The sequence below is a fragment of the Castor canadensis genome, chromosome 10 (genome assembly GCF_047511655.1).
Source record: "Castor canadensis chromosome 10, mCasCan1.hap1v2, whole genome shotgun sequence".
In the NCBI taxonomy this organism is placed as follows: domain Eukaryota; kingdom Metazoa; phylum Chordata; class Mammalia; order Rodentia; family Castoridae; genus Castor; species Castor canadensis.
The window spans coordinates 86418996-86435428 of record NC_133395.1 but is presented as its reverse complement, the minus strand read 5'-3'; the positions used below and the strand labels follow the sequence as shown (position 1 = coordinate 86435428).

At 67.2% G+C, this 16433-nt stretch overlaps 7 non-coding genes across 7 annotated transcripts; all 7 read left to right on the top strand.

Moving 5' to 3' along the window:
- The first annotated feature begins 1634 nt into the window (after positions 1-1634).
- LOC141413036 (5S ribosomal RNA) lies at positions 1635-1753 on the top strand. The gene has a single exon (XR_012437874.1). It is a non-coding gene; the product is annotated as a 5S ribosomal RNA (ribosomal RNA).
- Positions 1754-3908: 2155 nt separating this feature from the next.
- Positions 3909-4027, top strand: LOC141413035 (5S ribosomal RNA). Its single transcript, XR_012437873.1, has one exon. It is a non-coding gene; the product is annotated as a 5S ribosomal RNA (ribosomal RNA).
- A 1593-nt stretch (positions 4028-5620) lies between these two features.
- Positions 5621-5739, top strand: LOC141412842 (5S ribosomal RNA). The gene has a single exon (XR_012437684.1). It is a non-coding gene; the product is annotated as a 5S ribosomal RNA (ribosomal RNA).
- A 2159-nt stretch (positions 5740-7898) lies between these two features.
- Positions 7899-8017, top strand: LOC141412983 (5S ribosomal RNA). The gene has a single exon (XR_012437825.1). It is a non-coding gene; the product is annotated as a 5S ribosomal RNA (ribosomal RNA).
- A 2159-nt stretch (positions 8018-10176) lies between these two features.
- LOC141412850 (5S ribosomal RNA) lies at positions 10177-10295 on the top strand. The gene has a single exon (XR_012437692.1). It is a non-coding gene; the product is annotated as a 5S ribosomal RNA (ribosomal RNA).
- A 2146-nt stretch (positions 10296-12441) lies between these two features.
- Positions 12442-12560, top strand: LOC141413034 (5S ribosomal RNA). Its single transcript, XR_012437872.1, has one exon. It is a non-coding gene; the product is annotated as a 5S ribosomal RNA (ribosomal RNA).
- A 2147-nt stretch (positions 12561-14707) lies between these two features.
- On the top strand, positions 14708-14826 carry LOC141412982 (5S ribosomal RNA). Its single transcript, XR_012437824.1, has one exon. It is a non-coding gene; the product is annotated as a 5S ribosomal RNA (ribosomal RNA).
- The last annotated feature ends 1607 nt before the right edge of the window (positions 14827-16433 follow it).

Genomic DNA, 16433 nt, shown 5'->3' with positions numbered 1-16433 from the left:
CCTCCCACGGCAGAGCCTGCGGTCACAGGGACAGAGGGCGCAGGCCGCCAGAGCTCCGGATGCCAGCGGCAGCTCCCCGTCCCGCTCAAAGGGAGGGAGGCCCGCCGCTGGCGCCCAGTCGCCTGTGCCACCCTCCGGGTCTCAAAGCACTCCTCAGTCAGCTCAAGGACCGGGGCCACCTGGCCTTCGGGGTCACATGGGCTTGGGCACGACGGAAGGGACCGCTTGCCCCCGTGGAACAGACATTCTCCCCGTGGACAACCTCAGGTGCCGGGACCCTCTGCTCCGCCTTGGAAAACCCACCTTCTGCAATGTATGCCCAACGCAATCAGGCCGAGCAGATTGACCCCCTCGGCCCGGCCCCAGTGTGTGATGGGGCTCTGTGCGTGAGGGCTTGCTCTTCCCCACCTACACCAGGCACGGCATCTAACACACACACACACACACACACGCACACACACACACACACACCACGCAGAGACACCCAGACCACGCACGCACGCACGGGGACGCACCCTCCTCTCCCCCACCCCACACACGAGCAGCCGAAGGACAAGAGGGTATGGCTGGGGCCTGAGCGGGAACAAGCGAAGCCTTGGTTTGCGGCCCCTCGGCCAACTGCATCAGGATTTTTGTCTGGGCTCGGAGGCCAGAGGATCTCTGCCATTTGCTAGCAGGGCCAGGGATGGCAGGAGGGTGGGTACGGGGCTCAGCCAGGGCCAGTTCTGCTGGCACGATCCTGTAGCACGTGGCCGCGTAGCACGGGGTCGGGTCTGAAGGAGGCCAAGCAGGGGCACAAGACCCAGCAGCGGCACAGGGAAGAGGCCCAGGGCACCCAGGAGCAGACGAGACCCGGGAGTCGTGCGTGCTTGGCGTGGCCGCGGGCCCCGTGACGCCCGAGGACTCGAGTGCTCAGCCCCGTGTAGTGGCCGCGAAGGCCTGCCTGGGAGAAATGCCCCGGGAGGCCGGCAGGAACCCGGGATCGGAAGGGATGTGGAGGGGCCCCGGGTCGGAGGAGATGGCTTTGGCTGTGTTTGGTTTTGTTTCTTCTTCCCAAGATCCCGGGTGTGAAAGGGGCCAGAGGTGAAGTCCTGGGCTGGAAAGCCTCACGATTCAGCCCCGCAGCCCCAGGCCCTGAGTGTGGAGGAGGGCGGAGCGGGTCGGCGAAGGGCGCGGCTGCCGTTTTCCTGATGGGCTGGAGGGGCAGTGGCGCTTTCCGGACGAAGAGGGCCGGAAGGGTCCCCGAGACCTCCGCTGGGAGCCACGCACCCACCCAAGGATACGGCTCCAGGAGGCGACGGAGGAGGGCGGCTGCTTGCCCTGGCCCGAGCTGTGCGTCCCCCGCCTTGGCCACAGCAGTGGACATTCCCAGAAGAACAAGCGCCCGAGAGCACTGCGAAATTTTCCCCCGAGAAAACTTGACCCTCGTCCTGGCAGCAGGACACCTCGGGAAGAAAGCCACCCAGCGGCCACCTGGGCGAGACCGGCTGCCCGAGCAGGCGCGCGGGGCCTCTGGCCGCTGGCCCCGGGCTGCCAGCCCCCACCCGGACTCCCAGCCGTGCCAGGAGAGCAGCGTGGAGACGCACGCCGGGGCCCTCGGCAGGCTCTTGGGGCTCCCGGAGGCGGCGGCTAGCGTCTACGGCCATACCACCCTGAACGCGCCCGATCTCGTCTGATCTCGGAAGCTAAGCAGGGTCGGGCCTGGTTAGTACTTGGATGGGAGACCGCCTGGGAATACCGGGTGCTGTAGGCTTTTGCTCCTCCCTCCCTCGCTGCTCCTTTTGTCTTCGGGGACTTCGCCACCACCCCCCCCACCACCACCACCCCCAGCACCACCACCACCACCACCACAACGACCCACCGTGACCACGACCCCGACCCCGTCCGGGCCACCCGCCAGACCCACGCACACCGAATCCTCACAGCTACGTCCCCGAATCCTCTCCCCTCCCCACACTCTCCTGGGGCACGCGCCCACGACACGGGTCACCAGCGAGTTTGGTCCCAGGCCACGTTGGGGACCGCTCCCCAACTGCCCTCCAGGCGGGCGGGGAGGGACGTGCGGAAGCCATGAGAAAGTGGGTACTGCACCCCAGCGGGCCCCACAGCGGGACGCGCCACACCTGGGCTCGCCACAAGGTGGTGCACTGGGTCCAGGGCAAGACGCCAGGGGACAGAGAAGCAGGGAGCCTCAGTCGGGTGCTGCTCCACGTCGCGCTCCGTCGCTCAACCCAAGACAGGGCAGCCAGCGCGCGACCTCTACGTGGGATCCCGCCTCCCACGGCAGAGCCTGCGGTCACAGGGACAGAGGGCGCAGGCCGCCAGAGCTCCGGATGCCAGCGGCAGCTTCCCGTCCCGCTCAAAGGGAGGGAGGGCCGCCGCTGGCGCCCAGTCGCCTGTGCCACCCTCCGGGTCTCAAAGCACTCCTCAGTCAGCTCAAGGACCGGGGCCACCTGGCCTTCGGGGTCACATGGGCTTGGGCACGACGGAAGGGACCGCTTGCCCCCGTGGAACAGACATTCTCCCCGTGGACAACCTCAGGTGCCGGGACCCTCTGCTCCGCCTTGGAAAACCCACCTTCTGCAATGTATGCCCAACGCAATCAGGCCGAGCAGATTGACCCCCTCGGCCCGGCCCCAGTGTGTGATGGGGCTCTGTGCGTGAGGGCTTGCTCTTCCCCACCTACACCAGGCATGGCATCTAACACACACACACACACACACACACACACACACACACACACACCACACAGAGACACCCAGACCACGCATGCACGCACGGGGACGCACCCTCCTCTCCCCCACCCCACACACGAGCAGCCGAAGGACAAGAGGGTATGGCTGGGGCCTGAGCGGGAACAAGCGAAGCCTTGGTTTGCGGCCCCTCGGCCAACTGCATCAGGATTTTTGTCTGGGCTCGGAGGCCAGAGGATCTCTGCCATTTGCTAGCAGGGCCAGGGATGGCAGGAGGGTGGGTACGGGGCTCAGCCAGGGCCAGTTCTGCTGGCACGATCCTGTAGCACGTGGCCGCGTAGCACGGGGCCGGGTCTGAAGGAGGCCAAGCAGGGGCACAAGACCCAGCAGCGGCACAGGGAAGAGGCCCAGGGCACCCAGGAGCAGACGAGACCCGGGAGTCGTGCGTGCTTGGCGTGGCCGCGGGCCCCGTGACGCCCGAGGACTCGAGTGCTCAGCCCCGTGTAGTGGCCGCGAAGGCCTGCCTTGGAGAAACGCCCCAGGAGGCCGGCAGGAACCCGGGATCGGAAGGGATGTGGAGGGGCCCCGGGTCGGAGGAGATGGCTTTGGCTGTGTTTGGTTTTGTTTCTTCTTCCCAAGATCCCGGGTGTGAAAGGGGCCAGAGGTGAAGTCCTGGGCTGGAAAGCCTCACGATTCAGCCCCGCAGCCCCAGGCCCTGAGTGTGGAGGAGGGCGGAGCGGGTCGGCGAAGGGCGCGGCTGCCGTTTTCCTGATGGGCTGGAGGGGCAGTGGCGCTTTCCGGACGAAGAGGGCCGGAAGGGTCCCCGAGACCTCCGCTGGGAGCCACGCACCCACCCAAGGATACGGCTCCAGGAGGCGACGGAGGAGGGCGGCTGCTTGCCCTGGCCCGAGCTGTGCGTCCCCCGCCTTGGCCACAGCAGTGGACATTCCCAGAAGAACAAGCGCCCGAGAGCACTGAGAAATTTTCCCCCGAGAAAACTTGACCCTCGTCCAGGCAGCAGGACACCTCGGGAAGAAAGCCACCCAGCGGCCACCTGGGCGAGACCGGCTGCCCGAGCAGGCGCGCGGGGCCTCTGGCCGCTGGCCCCGGGCTGCCAGCCCCCACCCGGACTCCCAGCCGTGCCAGGAGAGCAGCGTGGAGACGCACGCCGGGGCCCTCGGCAGGCTCTTGGGGCTCCCGGAGGCGGCGGCTAACGTCTACGGCCATACCACCCTGAACGCGCCCGATCTCGTCTGATCTCGGAAGCTAAGCAGGGTCGGGCCTGGTTAGTACTTGGATGGGAGACCGCCTGGGAATACCGGGTGCTGTAGGCTTTTGCTCCTCCCTCCCTCGCTGCTCCTTTTGTCTTCGGGGACTTCGCCACCACCCCCCCACCACCACCACCACCCCCAGCACCACCACCACCACCACCACAACGACCCACCGTGACCACGACCCCGACCCCATCCGGGCCACCCGCCAGACTCACGCACACCGAATCCTCACAGCTACGTCCCCGAATCCTCTCCCCTCCCCACACTCTCCTGGGGCGTGCGCCCACGACACGGGTCACCAGCGAGGTTGGTCCCAGGCCACGTTGGGGACCGCTCCCCAACTGCCCTCCAGGCGGGCGGGGAGGGACGTGCGGAAGCCATGAGAAAGTGGGTCCTGCACCCCAGCGGGCCCCACAGCGGGACGCGCCACACCTGGGCTCGCCACAAGGTGGTGCACTGGATCCAGGGCAAGACGCCAGGGGACAGAGAAGCAGGGAGCCTCAGTCGGGTGCTGCTCCACGTCGCGCTCCGTCGCTCAACCCAAGACAGGGCAGCCAGCGCGCGACCTCTACGTGGGATCCCGCCTCCCACGGCAGAGCCTGCGGTCACAGGGACAGAGGGCGCAGGCCGCCAGAGCTCCGGATGCCAGCGGCAGCTCCCCGTCCCGCTCAAAGGGAGGGAGGGCCGCCGCTGGCGCCCAGTCGCCTGTGCCACCCTCCGGGTCTCAAAGCACTCCTCAGTCAGCTCAAGGACCGGGGCCACCTGGCCTTCGGGGTCACATGGGCTTGGGCACGACGGAAGGGACCGCTTGCCCCCGTGGAACAGACATTCTCCCCGTGGACAACCTCAGGTGCCGGGACCCTCTGCTCCGCCTTGGAAAACCCACCTTCTGCAATGTATGCCCAACGCAATCAGGCCGAGCAGATTGACCCCCTCGGCCCGGCCCCAGTGTGTGATGGGGCTCTGTGCGTGAGGGCTTGCTCTTCCCCACCTACACCAGGCACGGCATCTAACACACACACACACACACACACACACACCACGCAGAGACACCCAGACCACGCACGCACGCACGGGGACGCACCCTCCTCTCCCCCACCCCACACACGAGCAGCCGAAGGACAAGAGGGTATGGCTGGGGCCTGAGCGGGAACAAGCGAAGCCTTGGTTTGCGGCCCCTCGGCCAACTGCATCAGGATTTTTGTCTGGGCTCGGAGGCCAGAGGATCTCTGCCATTTGCTAGCAGGGCCAGGGATGGCAGGAGGGTGGGTACGGGGCTCAGCCAGGGCCAGTTCTGCTGGCACGATCCTGTAGCGACGGAGGAGGGCGGCTGCTTGCCCTGGCCCGAGCTGTGCGTCCCCCGCCTTGGCCACAGCAGTGGACATTCCCAGAAGAACAAGCGCCCGAGAGCACTGCGAAATTTTCCCCCGAGAAAACTTGACCCTCGTCCTGGCAGCAGGACACCTCGGGAAGAAAGCCACCCAGCGGCCACCTGGGCGAGACCGGCTGCCCGAGCAGGTGCGCGGGGCCTCTGGCCGCTGGCCCCGGGCTGCCAGCCCCCACCCGGACTCCCAGCCGTGCCAGGAGAGCAGCGTGGAGACGCACGCCGGGGCCCTCGGCAGGCTCTTGGGGCTCCCGGAGGCGCCGGCTAGCGTCTACGGCCATACCACCCTGAACGCGCCCGATCTCGTCTGATCTCGGAAGCTAAGCAGGGTCGGGCCTGGTTAGTACTTGGATGTGGGACCGCCTGGGAATACCGGGTGCTGTAGGCTTTTGCTCCTCCCTCCCTCGCTGCTCCTTTTGTCTTCGGGGACTTCGCCACCACCCCCCCCACCACCACCACCACCCCCAGCACCACCACCACCACCACCACCACAACGACCCACCGTGACCACGACCCCGACCCCGTCCGGGCCACCCGCCAGACCCACGCACACCGAATCCTCACAGCTACGTCCCCGAATCCTCTCCCCTCCCCACACTCTCCTGGGGCGCGCGCCCGCGACACGGGTCACCAGCGAGGTTGGTCCCAGGCCACGTTGGGGACCGCTCCCCAACTGCCCTCCAGGCGGGCGGGGAGGGACGTGCGGAAGCCATGAGAATGTGGGTCCTGCACCCCAGCGGGCCCCACAGCGGGACGCGCCACACCTGGGCTCGCCACAAGGTGGTGCACTGGGTCCAGGGCAAGACGCCAGGGGACAGAGAAGCAGGGAGCCTCAGTCGGGTGCTGCTCCACGTCGCGCTCCGTCGCTCAACCCAAGACAGGGCAGCCAGCGCGCGACCTCTACGTGGGATCCCGCCTCCCATGGCAGAGCCTGCGGTCACAGGGACAGAGGGCGCAGGCCGCCAGAGCTCGGGATGCCAGCGGCAGCTTCCCGTCCCGCTCAAAGGGAAGGAGGGCCGCCGCTGGCGCCCAGTCGCCTGTGCCACCCTCCGGGTCTCAAAGCACTCCTCAGTCAGCTCAAGGACCGGGGCCACCTGGCCTTCGGGGTCACATGGGCTTGGGCACGACGGAAGGGACCGCTTGCCCCCGTGGAACAGACATTCTCCCCGTGGACAACCTCAGGTGCCGGGACCCTCTGCTCCGCCTTGGAAAACCCACCTTCTGCAATGTATGCCCAACGCAATCAGGCCGAGCAGATTGACCCCCTCGGCCCGGCCCCAGTGTGTGATGCGGCTCTGTGCGTGAGGGCTTGCTCTTCCCCACCTACACCAGGCACGGCATCTAACACACACACACACACACACACACACACACACACACACACCACGCAGAGACACCCAGACCACGCACGCACGCACGGGGACGCACCCTCCTCTCCCCCACCCCACACACGAGCAGCCGAAGGACAAGAGGGTATGGCTGGGGCCTGAGCGGGAACAAGCGAAGCCTTGGTTTGCGGCCCCTCGGCCAACTGCATCAGGATTTTTGTCTGGGCTCGGAGGCCAGAGGATCTCTGCCATTTGCTAGCAGGGCCAGGGATGGCAGGAGGGTGGGTACGGGGCTCAGCCAGGGCCAGTTCTGCTGGCACGATCCTGTAGCACGTGGCCGCGTAGCACGGGGCCGGGTCTGAAGGAGGCCAAGCAGGGGCACAAGACCCAGCAGCGGCACAGGGAAGAGGCCCAGGGCACCCAGGAGCAGACGAGAACCGGGAGTCGTGCGTGCTTGGCGTGGACGCCGGCCCCGTGATGCCTGAGGACTCGAGTGCTCAGCCCCGTGTAGTGGCCGCGAAGGCCTGCCTGGGAGAAACGCCCGGGGAGGCCGGCAGGAACCCGGGATCGGAAGGGATGTGGAGGGGCCCCGGGTCGGAGGAGATGGCTTTGGCTGTGTTTGGTTTTGTTTCTTCTTCCCAAGATCCCGGGTGTGAAAGGGGCCAGAGGTGAAGTCCTGGGCTGGAAAGCCTCACGATTCAGCCCCGCAGCCCCAGGCCCTGTGTGTGGAGGAGGGCGGAGCGGGTCGGCGAAGGGCGCGGCTGCCGTTTTCCTGATGGGCTGGAGGGGCAGTGGCGCTTTCCGGACGAAGAGGGCCGGAAGGGTCCCCGAGACCTCCGCTGGGAGCCACGCACCCACCCAAGGATACGGCTCCAGGAGGCGACGGAGGAGGGCGGCTGCTTGCCCTGGCCCGAGCTGTGCGTCCCCCGCCTTGGCCACAGCAGTGGACATTCCCAGAAGAACAAGCGCCCGAGAGCACTGCGAAATTTTCCCCCGAGAAAACTTGACCCTCGTCCTGGCAGCAGGACACCTCGGGAAGAAAGCCACCCAGCGGCCACCTGGGCGAGACCGGCTGCCCGAGCAGGCGCGCGGGGCCTCTGGCCGCTGGCCCCGGGCTGCCAGCCCCCACCCGGACTCCCAGCCGTGCCAGGAGAGCAGCGTGGAGACGCACGCCGGGGCCCTCGGCAGGCTCTTGGGGCTCCCGGAGGCGGCGGCTAGCGTCTACGGCCATACCACCCTGAACGCGCCCGATCTCGTCTGATCTCGGAAGCTAAGCAGGGTCGGGCCTGGTTAGTACTTGGATGCGAGACCGCCTGGGAATACCGGGGGCTGTAGGCTTTTGCTCCTCCCTCCCTCGCTGCTCCTTTTGTCTTCGGGGACTTCGCCACCACCCCCCCCCACCACCACCACCCCCAGCACCACAACCACCACCACAACCACAACGACCCACCGTGACCACGACCCCGACCCCGTCCGGGCCACCCGCCAGAACCACGCACACCGAATCCTCACAGCTTCGTCCCCGAATCCTCTCCCCTCCCTACACTCTCCTGGGGCGCACGCCCGCGACACGGGTCACCAGCGAGGTTGGTCCAAGGCCACGTTGGGGACCGCTCCCCAACTGCCCTCCAGGCGGGCGGGGAGGGACGTGCGGAAGCCATGAGAAAGTGGGTCCTGCACCCCAGCGGGCCCCACAGCAGGACTCGCCACACCTGGGCTCGCCACAAGGTGGTGCACTGGGTCCTGGGCAAGACGCCAGGGGACAGAGAAGCAGGGAGCCTCAGTCGGGTGCTGCTCCACGTCGCGCTCCGTCGCTCAACCCAAGACAGGGCAGCCAGCGTGCGACCTCTACGTGGGATCCCGCCTCCCATGGCAGAGCCTGCGGTCACAGGGACAGAGGGCGCAGGCCGCCAGAGCTCGGGATGCCAGCGGCAGCTTCCCGTCCCGCTCAAAGGGAGGGAGGGCCGCCGCTGGCGCCCAGTCGCCTGTGCCACCCTCCGGGTCTCAAAGCACTCCTCAGTCAGCTCAAGGACCGGGGCCACCTGGCCTTCGGGGTCACATGGGCTTGGGCACGACGGAAGGGACCGCTTGCCCCCGTGGAACAGACATTCTCCCCGTGGACAACCTCAGGTGCCGGGACCCTCTGCTCCGCCTTGGAAAACCCACCTTCTGCAATGTATGCCCAACGCAATCAGGCCGAGCAGATTGACCCCCTCGGCCCGGCCCCAGTGTGTGATGCGGCTCTGTGCGTGAGGGCTTGCTCTTCCCCACCTACACCAGGCACGGCATCTAACACACACACACACACACACACACACACACACACACACACACCACGCAGAGACACCCAGACCACGCACGCACGCACGGGGACGCACCCTCCTCTCCCCCACCCCACACACGAGCAGCCGAAGGACAAGAGGGTATGGCTGGGGCCTGAGCGGGAACAAGCGAAGCCTTGGTTTGCGGCCCCTCGGCCAACTGCATCAGGATTTTTGTCTGGGCTCGGAGGCCAGAGGATCTCTGCCATTTGCTAGCAGGGCCAGGGATGGCAGGAGGGTGGGTACGGGGCTCAGCCAGGGCCAGTTCTGCTGGCACGATCCTGTAGCACGTGGCCGCGTAGCACGGGGCCGGGTCTGAAGGAGGCCAAGCAGGGGCACAAGACCCAGCAGCGGCACAGGGAAGAGGCCCAGGGCACCCAGGAGCAGACGAGAACCGGGAGTCGTGCGTGCTTGGCGTGGACGCCGGCCCCGTGATGCCCGAGGACTCGAGTGCTCAGCCCCGTGTAGTGGCCGCGAAGGCCTGCCTGGGAGAAACGCCCGGGGAGGCCGGCAGGAACCCGGGATCGGAAGGGATGTGGAGGGGCCCCGGGTCGGAGGAGATGGCTTTTGCTGTGTTTATTTTTGTTTCTTCTTCCCAAGATCCCGGGTGTGAAAGGGGCCAGAGGTGAAGTCCTGGGCTGGAAAGCCTCACGATTCAGCCCCGCAGCCCCAGGCCCTGAGTGTGGAGGAGGGCGGAGCGGGTCGGCGAAGGGCGCGGCTGCCGTTTTCCTGATGGGCTGGAGGGGCAGTGGCGCTTTCCGGACGAAGAGGACCGGAAGGGTCCCCGAGACCTCCGCTGGGAGCCACTCACCCACCCAAGGATACGGCTCCAGGAGGCGACGGAGGAGGGTGGCTGCTTGCCCTGGCCCGAGCTGTGCGTCCCCCGCCTTGGCCACAGCAGTGAACATTCCCAGAAGAACAAGCGCCCGAGAGCACTGAGAAATTTTCCCCCGAGAAAACTTGACCCTCGTCCTGGCAGCAGGACACCTCGGGAAGAAAGCCACCCAGCGGCCACCTGCGCGAGACCGGCTGCCCGAGCAGGTGCGCGGGGCCTCTGGCCGCTGGCCCCGGGCTGCCAGCCCCCACCAGGACTCCCAGCCGTGCCAGGAGAGCAGCGTGGAGACGCACGCCGGGGCCCTCGGCAGGCTCTTGGGGCTCCCGCAGGCGGCGGCTAGCGTCTACGGCCATACCACCCTGAACGCGCCCGATCTCGTCTGATCTCGGAAGCTAAGCAGGGTCGGGCCTGGTTAGTACTTGGATGCGAGACCGCCTGGGAATACCGGGTGCTGTAGGCTTTTGCTCCTCCCTCCCTCGCTGCTCCTTTTGTCTTCGGGGACTTCGCCACCACCCCCCCCACCACCACCACCCCCAGCACCACCACAACCACCACCACAACGACCCACCGTGACCACAACCCCGACCCCGTCCGGGCCACCCGCCAGACCCACGCACACCGAATCCTCACAGCTACGTCCCCGAATCCTCTCCCCCCCCACACACTCCTAGGGCGCGCGCCCGCGACACGTGTAACCAGCGAGGTTGGTCCCAGGCCACGTTGGGGACCGCTCCCCAACTGCCCTCCAGGCGGGCGGGGAGGGACGTGCGGAAGCCATGAGAAAGTGGGTCCTGCACCCCAGCGGGCCCCACAGCGGGACGCGCCACACCTGGGCTCGCCACAAGGTGGTGCACTGGGTCCAGGGCAAGACGCCAGGGGACAGAGAAGCAGGGAGCCTCAGTCGGGTGCTGCTCCACGTCGCGCTCCGTCGCTCAACCCAAGACAGGGCAGCCAGCGTGCGACCTCTACGTGGGATCCCGCCTCCCACGGCAGAGCCTGCGGTCACAGGGACAGAGGGCGCAGGCCGCCAGAGCTCCGGATGCCAGCGGCAGCTCCCCGTCCCGCTCAAAGGGAGGGAGGGCCGCCGCTGGCGCCCAGTCGCCTGTGCCACCCTCCGGGTCTCAAAGCACTCCTCAGTCAGCTCAAGGACCGGGGCCACCTGGCCTTCGGGGTCACATGGGCTTGGGCACGACGGAAGGGACCGCTTGCCCCTGTGGAACAGACATTCTCCCCGTGGACAACCTCAGGTGCCGGGACCCTCTGCTCCGCCTTGGAAAACCCACCTTCTGCAATGTATGCCCAACGCAATCAGGCCGAGCAGATTGACCCCCTCGGCCCGGCCCCAGTGTGTGATGGGGCTCTGTGCGTGAGGGCTTGCTCTTCCCCACCTACACCAGGCACGGCATCTAACACACACACACACACACACACACACACACACACCACGCAGAGACACCCAGACCACGCACGCACGCACGGGGACGCACCCTCCTCTCCCCCACCCCACACACGAGCAGCCGAAGGACAAGAGGGTATGGCTGGGGCCTGAGCGGGAACAAGCGAAGCCTTGGTTTGCGGCCCCTCGGCCAACTGCATCAGGATTTTTGTCTGGGCTCGGAGGCCAGAGGATCTCTGCCATTTGCTAGCAGGGCCAGGGATGGCAGGAGGGTGGGTACGGGGCTCAGCCAGGGCCAGTTCTGCTGGCACGATCCTGTAGCACGTGGCCGCGTAGCACGGGGTCGGGTCTGAAGGAGGCCAAGCAGGGGCACAAGACCCAGCAGCGGCACAGGGAAGAGGCCCAGGGCACCCAGGAGCAGACGAGACCCGGGAGTCGTGCGTGCTTGGCGTGGCCGCGGGCCCCGTGACGCCCGAGGACTCGAGTGCTCAGCCCCGTGTAGTGGCCGCGAAGGCCTGCCTGGGAGAAACGCCCCGGGAGGCCGGCAGGAACCCGGGATCGGAAGGGATGTGGAGGGGCCCCGGGTCGGAGGAGATGGCTTTGGCTGTGTTTGGTTTTGTTTCTTCTTCCCAAGATCCCGGGTGTGAAAGGGGCCAGAGGTGAAGTCCTGGGCTGGAAAGCCTCACGATTCAGCCCCGCAGCCCCAGGCCCTGTGTGTGGAGGAGGGCGGAGCGGGTCGGCGAAGGGCGCGGCTGCCGTTTTCCTGATGGGCTGGAGGGGCAGTGGCGCTTTCCGGACGAAGAGGGCCGGAAGGGTCCCCGAGACCTCCGCTGGGAGCCACGCACCCACCCAAGGATACGGCTCCAGGAGGCGACGGAGGAGGGCGGCTGCTTGCCCTGGCCCGAGCTGTGCGTCCCCCGCCTTGGCCACAGCAGTGGACATTCCCAGAAGAACAAGCGCCCGAGAGCACTGCGAAATTTTCCCCCGAGAAAACTTGACCCTCGTCCTGGCAGCAGGACACCTCGGGAAGAAAGCCACCCAGCGGCCACCTGGGCGAGACCGGCTGCCCGAGCAGGCGCGCGGGGCCTCTGGCCGCTGGCCCCGGGCTGCCAGCCCCCACCCGGACTCCCAGCCGTGCCAGGAGAGCAGCGTGGAGACGCACGCCGGGGCCCTCGGCAGGCTCTTGGGGCTCCCGGAGGCGGCGGCTAGCGTCTACGGCCATACCACCCTGAACGCGCCCGATCTCGTCTGATCTCGGAAGCTAAGCAGGGTCGGGCCTGGTTAGTACTTGGATGGGAGACCGCCTGGGAATACCGGGTGCTGTAGGCTTTTGCTCCTCCCTCCCTCGCTGCTCCTTTTGTCTTCGGGGACTTCGCCACCACCCCCTCCACCACCACCACCCCCAGCACCACCACCACCACCACCACAACGACCCACCGTGACCACGACCCCGACCCCGTCCGGGCCACCCGCCAGACCCACGCACACCGAATCCTCACAGCTACGTCCCCGAATCCTCTCCCCTCCCCACACTCTCCTGGGGCACGCGCCCACGACACGGGTCACCAGCGAGTTTGGTCCCAGGCCACGTTGGGGACCGCTCCCCAACTGCCCTCCAGGCGGGCGGGGAGGTACGTGCGGAAGCCATGAGAAAGTGGGTCCTGCACCCCAGGGGGCCCCACAGCGGGACGCGCCACACCTGGGCTCGCCACAAGGTGGTGCACTGGGTCCAGGGCAAGACGCCAGGGGACAGAGAAGCAGGGAGCCTCAGTCGGGTGCTGCTCCACGTCGCGCTCCGTCGCTCAACCCAAGACAGGGCAGCCAGCGCGCGACCTCTACGTGGGATCCCGCCTCCCACGGCAGAGCCTGCGGTCACAGGGACAGAGGGCGCAGGCCGCCAGAGCTCGGGATGCCAGCGGCAGCTTCCCGTCCCGCTCAAAGGGAGGGAGGGCCGCCGCTGGCGCCCAGTCGCCTGTGCCACCCTCCGGGTCTCAAAGCACTCCTCAGTCAGCTCAAGGACCGGGGCCACCTGGCCTTCGGGTTCACATGGGCTTGGGCACGACGGAAGGGACCGCTTGCCCCCGTGGAACAGACATTCTCCCTGTGGACAACCTCAGGTGCTGGGAACCTCTGCTCCGCCTTGGAAAACCCACCTTCTGCAATGTATGCCCAACGCAATCAGGCCGAGCAGATTGACCCCCTCGGCCCGGCCCCAGTGTGTGATGGGGCTCTGTGCGTGAGGGCTTGCTCTTCCCCACCTACACCAGGCACGGCATCTAACACACACACACACACACACACAGACACAAACACCACGCAGAGACACCCAGACCACGCACGCACGCATGGGGACGCACCCTCCTCTCCCCCACCCCACACACGAGCAGCCGAAGGACAAGAGGGTATGGCTGGGGCCTGAGCGGGAACAAGCGAAGCCTTGGTTTGCGGCCCCTCGGCCAACTGCATCAGGATTTTTGTCTGGGCTCGGAGGCCAGAGGATCTCTGCCATTTGCTAGCAGGGCCAGGGATGGCAGGAGGGTGGGTACGGGGCTCAGCCAGGGCCAGTTCTGCTGGCACGATCCTGTAGCACGTGGCCGCGTAGCATGGGGCCGGGTCTGAAGGAGGCCAAGCAGGGGCACAAGACCCAGCAGCGGCACAGGGAAGAGGCCCAGGGCACCCAGGAGCAGACGAGAACCGGGAGTCGTGCGTGCTTGGCGTGGCCGCCGGCCCCGTGATGCCCGAGGACTCGAGTGCTCAGCCCCGTGTAGTGGCCGCGAAAGCCTGCCTGGGAGAAACGCCCCGGGAGGCCGGCAGGAACCCGTGATCGGAAGGGATGTGGAGGGGCCCCGGGTCGGAGGAGATGGCTTTGGCTGTGTTTGGTTTTGTTTCTTCTTCCCAAGATCCCGGGTGTGAAAGGGGCCAGAGGTGAAGTCCTGGGCTGGAAAGCCTCACGATTCAGCCCCGCAGCCCCAGGCCCTGAGTGTGGAGGAGGGCGGAGCGGGTCGGCGAAGGGCGCGGCTGCCGTTTTCCTGATGGGCTGGAGGGGCAGTGGCGCTTTCCGGACGAAGAGGACCGGAAGGGTCCCCGAGACCTCCGCTGGGAGCCACGCACCCACCCAAGGATACGGCTCCAGGAGGCGACGGAGGAGGGCGGCTGCTTGCCCTGGCCCGAGCTGTGTGTCCCCCGCCTTGGCCACAGCAGTGAACATTCCCAGAAGAACAAGCGCCCGAGGGCACTGAGAAATTTTCCCCCGAGAAAACTTGACCCTCGTCCTGGCAGCAGGACACCTCGGGAAGAAAGCCACCCAGCGGCCACCTGGGCGAGACCGGCTGCCCGAGCAGGCGCGCGGGGCCTCTGGCCGCTGGCCCCGGGCTGCCAGCCCCCACCCGGACTCCCAGCCGTGCCAGGAGAGCAGCGTGGAGACGCACGCCGGGGCCCTCGGCAGGCTCTTGGGGCTCCCGGAGGCGGCGGCTAGCGTCTACGGCCATACCACCCTGAACGCGCCCGATCTCGTCTGATCTCGGAAGCTAAGCAGGGTCGGGCCTGGTTAGTACTTGGATGCGAGACCGCCTGGGAATACCGGGGGCTGTAGGCTTTTGCTCCTCCCTCCCTCGCTGCTCCTTTTGTCTTCGGGGACTTCGCCACCACCCCCCCCCACCACCACCACCCCCAGCACCACAACCACCACCACAACCACAACGACCCACCGTGACCACGACCCCGACCCCGTCCGGGCCACCCGCCAGAACCACGCACACCGAATCCTCACAGCTTCGTCCCCGAATCCTCTCCCCTCCCTACACTCTCCTGGGGCGCACGCCCGCGACACGGGTCACCAGCGAGGTTGTTCCCAGGCCACGTTGGGGACCGCTCCCCAACTGCCCTCCAGGCGGGCGGGGAGGGACGTGCGGAAGCCATGAGAAAGTGGGTCCTGCACCCCAGCGGGCCCCACAGCGGGACGCGCCACACCTGGGCTCGCCACAAGGTGGTGCACTGGGTCCAGGGCAAGACGCCAGGGCACAGAGAAGCAGGGAGCCTCAGTCGGGTGCTGCTCCACGTCGCGCTCGGTCGCTCAACCCAAGAAAGGGCAGCCAGCGCGCGACCTCTACGTGGGATCCCGCTTCCCACGGCAGAGCCTGCGGTCACAGGGACAGAGGGCGCGGGCCGCCAGATCTCCGGATGCCAGCGGCAGCTCCCCGTCCCGCTCAAAGGGAGGGAGGGCCGCCGCTGGCGCCCAGTCGCCTGTGCCACCCTCCGGGTCTCAAAGCCCTCCTCAGTCAGCTCAAGGACCGGGGCCACCTGGCCTTCGGGGTCACATGGGCTTGGGCACGACGGAAGGGACCGCTTGCCCCCGTGGAACAGACATTCTCCCCGTGGACAACCTCAGGTGCCGGGACCCTCTGCTCCGCCTTGGAAAACCCACCTTCTGCAATGTATGCCCAACGCAATCAGGCCGAGCAGATTGACCCCCTCGGCCCGGCCCCAGTGTGTGATGGGGCTCTGTGCGTGAGGGCTTGCTCTTCCCCACCTACACCAGGCACGGCATCTAACACACACACACACACACACACACACACACACACACACACCACGCAGAGACACCCAGACCACGCACGCACGCACGGGGACGCACCCTCCTCTCCCCCACCCCACACACGAGCAGCCGAAGGACAAGAGGGTATGGCTGGGGCCTGAGCGGGAACAAGCGAAGCCTTGGTTTGCGGCCCCTCGGCCAACTGCATCAGGATTTTTGTCTGGGCTCGGAGGCCAGAGGATCTCTGCCATTTGCTAGCAGGGCCAGGGATGGCAGGAGGGTGGGTACGGGGCTCAGACAGGGCCAGTTCTGCTGGCACGATCCTGTAGCACGTGGCCGCGTAGCACGGGGCCGGGTCTGAAGGAGGCCAAGCAGGGGCAAAAGACCCAGCAGCGGCACAGGGAAGAGGCCCAGGGCACCCAGGAGCAGACGAGACCCGGGAGTCGTGCGTGCTTGGCGTGGCCGCGGGCCCCGTGACGCCCGAGGACTCGAGTGCTCAGCCCCGTGTAGTGGCCGCGAAGGCCTGCCTGGGAGAAACGCCCCGGGAGGCCGGCAGGAACCCGGGATCGGAAGGGATGTGGAGGGGCCCCGGGTCGGAGGAGATGGCTTTGGCTGTGTTTGGTTTTGTTTCTTCTTCCCAAGATCCCGGGTGTGAAAGGGGCCAGAGG